The sequence below is a fragment of the Buceros rhinoceros genome, unplaced genomic scaffold (genome assembly GCF_000710305.1).
Source record: "Buceros rhinoceros silvestris isolate BGI_N320 unplaced genomic scaffold, ASM71030v1 scaffold10443, whole genome shotgun sequence".
In the NCBI taxonomy this organism is placed as follows: Eukaryota; Metazoa; Chordata; class Aves; order Bucerotiformes; family Bucerotidae; genus Buceros; species Buceros rhinoceros.
The window spans coordinates 29855-32899 of record NW_010405402.1 but is presented as its reverse complement, the minus strand read 5'-3'; the positions used below and the strand labels follow the sequence as shown (position 1 = coordinate 32899).

General features: G+C 49.9%; 1 protein-coding gene across 1 annotated transcript in view; it reads right to left on the bottom strand.

Moving 5' to 3' along the window:
* Positions 1-3045, bottom strand: part of GRIP2 (glutamate receptor interacting protein 2) — a gene marked incomplete at its 5' end in the record, with an annotated part of 50851 nt that overhangs the window by 18044 nt on the left and 29762 nt on the right. The gene's annotated exons all lie outside the window — the stretch shown is intronic.

Genomic DNA, 3045 nt, shown 5'->3' with positions numbered 1-3045 from the left:
CGCGTGGCGGCCCCGGGCCCGCCACACTCACTCGCCAGCTCCTTAACACCAGCAAGCGAGCACAGCAATCCTCTCCTCCTCCAGCAGTGCCAGGAACCTGGGAAACTGAGCCAGGAGGAGATGCATATCTGGACTGTGATATATTTTTGTCCATGGCAACGTGCCTCTCTCAGGTTACATCTCCAAATTGGACTGCTGCTCCAGCAGAATTAGGATAATTTGCCTGTCACAGACAAAACTTGTCTTTCCCCAAAACATGAAACTTCTGTAGCCACACTGCTGTGTGAAACATCTACTATAAGTACATCATACTGAGAAATGTAGTCAAACAGCAGGCAGGGCTGTTCGCTCTGCTGCTTCTGCTGCTGTTGAGATACTTGGACAGCACCACGTTGGTCCCAGCCAGCCACTAGATGTCCGTCTTGTCCCATCAAATCAGCCTTAAAAAGCCCTCAGGGAAAACTTGTGCATTCAAATAAATTACAGATCAAATTGGAAACAGAGTATTTGCCTCAAAAGTTTGATCTATGTAGTCGAAAAAATCAAGCTTAACTGCTGGCAGTTTAGAGGCGATCATTCGCTCGCTGCCGTGGTTCAGCATTTGAGGGCCTCCTGCTGCAGCCTTGAACCCAGCATGGGGATGCATCTCCTGTCCAAGACACCAGCCCAACCAGCCGCCACTGAACAACACGACTGCTCTGCAGAAACAGTCGAAGTCCCTCATCAGGTAAACAAATACAGAAACAATTGAAGAGAGAGGTCATGTTAAGCAAGATGTTTTTCTTCAAGGGGATCCTATCATCTGTCCATCTCCAGGCACTCCTGTGAGGACAAACAGACAGAAGTGGGAGTGACAGAGAAAAGATGTTTCTAGCTAATGATCCTTGTGCCTCTCCATTATCACCAACAGACCTTAATTCACCTCAAACACAAAGTAGCCCAAGCAGCTGCATGCTCCATGTCCCTGCATGCTCAGAGGACACACGCGAGAGCAGAACTGAGCAACAGGCAAGTTGCAAGGTGTAAAAGGGGCTGCAGGCACTTTCCAGCAAGCACTGGAGAAGAGGTGTCTGCATGCGCGTAGAGATTTACTTGGCCCAGGTGCAGACTATCCCTTCTTCCCGTGCCAACATGGGTTGGTGCTGAGCACTCCTGGACAAAACCATCCCGCAGCCACCCCCATCTACTTGACCAGGTGGCACTAAAGGAGGCTGGTCAGGCACTTTACAATGCCAGTGATAGCCCAAAATTGCTGTTGGAGAATCGTTACACCTCAACCAGAATTGAACAGTATTGTTCAGGCATACGTCCTTCTCTGAGAAGAAAGAAAACAAGTCCCTTAGCCCAGGCTAAAGCCGCCTGCAGGCACTGGAGGAGGGGAAACAGACCCTAACATGGCAGAGAGCCACCGCTCGACATCAACCCAACAGCCTGAGCTGCCTCCGTAGGTTTCTCTAAGATCAGACACGTAAGAGGAGAAAAATATTCAAGGTCAAGATAAAGCCCAAGTCATCTGAATCTGGAGCCTTTTCAGCTTAGACAGCCTGTCACCTGCTGTGACAGACATGTGACAGCAGATCCTAGAGGACACGCTGCCTTCCCCATTGTCAAGCGAGCAGCCCATGCCGCGGCACAGACCTTCACTCGTGCCTCTGCAAAAGCTGCTGGTGCGTTCCTGTTATCAGGGTCTGGAATCTGGTCCACCCAGTGCCAGCGCTGCTGAAACATGTCCTGGGCTACAGCAAAAGCCAAGCACAAATTTGGATTTAAATCTCTGTCCTTCAGAAACCTGTTCCACCCTTCAGAGCCCGGCTAAGGACACCTATGGCACTGGGAATGGTAGTGACAGCAGGAAAGGGACAATTTAGGATAACACTAGGACCACCCCTCTTCCCCTGACAAGGTCGAGTCACTCCCCTCCGTTACTCTGAGGAGAAAAAAAAAAAAAGCACCTTTCCTGCAGGCAGCCTTCATCACCACCTTCCTTGCCCTCCCCATAGAGAGCCAAGGCTACCCAGGGAGAAGTCCCCATGCTGCTCCCGTCCCTAAGCCGCTCCTCTGCACACAGGCACCATTACTTGTTAGTCAGCGACAGCGAACACGCTGAACGGCTCCATCACGCTCCTCAAAGGGCTTTTCACTGCTTCCTACCTGCCAGCTCCTGATGAAAATGTGGTAGTACCGCAGCACTTGTCTGCACTGTGTTTCTCCGCGGAGCAGTCACTGATGTGTACCCGAGTTCGAAGGAAGAACAGCCGCAGCATTGCAAAGGGAACTAAGTGCAACAAGGGTATGAGACTGTCTTCTGTCACCTGACAGTGTTTGGTCTTTCTGTCCTCAACCTCTCTCAGGCTGGGCTGCAGGTACAGTGCAGAACTGCTATGCAGAAAAGCCTCAGATACTCTGTGGCTATTATTTTCTAGGGAAAAAGACTGAATGCTACAGTGGTAGGCAGTGATTTAAAATCCCCAAAGAGAAGAACCACTAATGACTAAGTCCCTCCCTCTTCCTTACTTCCTGGGAGACACCAATATTCTGCTTTCTGTACCAAAGGAAAGCAATGAAAACGTGCAGCAGCTCACGTGCCGAGAGCTCAAAGAACCCAGTGCAGAAAGAGGCACTGAGCTGTTTTACAAAGATCCAAAAGGCCTGATCTGCTGTCAAACCTCCCCAAGGTCTAGCACTTAACACCTATTTTTCAGGGGGTTTTGCTGCTGTTCTGTCTGTCAGGCAGCACAGGGTAAAGCAACCCTCTAAGAATCACGAGTCACGGCTGCTGAAATAATCTATTTACAAGTCACAGCTACCACACAGACAAATTAATTAAGAAACAGCGTATGACTCAGGCCCACCTTACATTCTCCAAGATGTCTTATCCTTTAAATCCCACGCATGCACAGATATTCAGACAGAGGCATGCACCTAGTCAGCCTCCCAGGGGTGCCGAAGGTAAATCTGCACCTACATTTCTGCAGTATAAATGTTTGCTGCTTGAGGCACACCAGCCCTGCACTGAGATACTTCCACACAGAACAGACTAAGCAA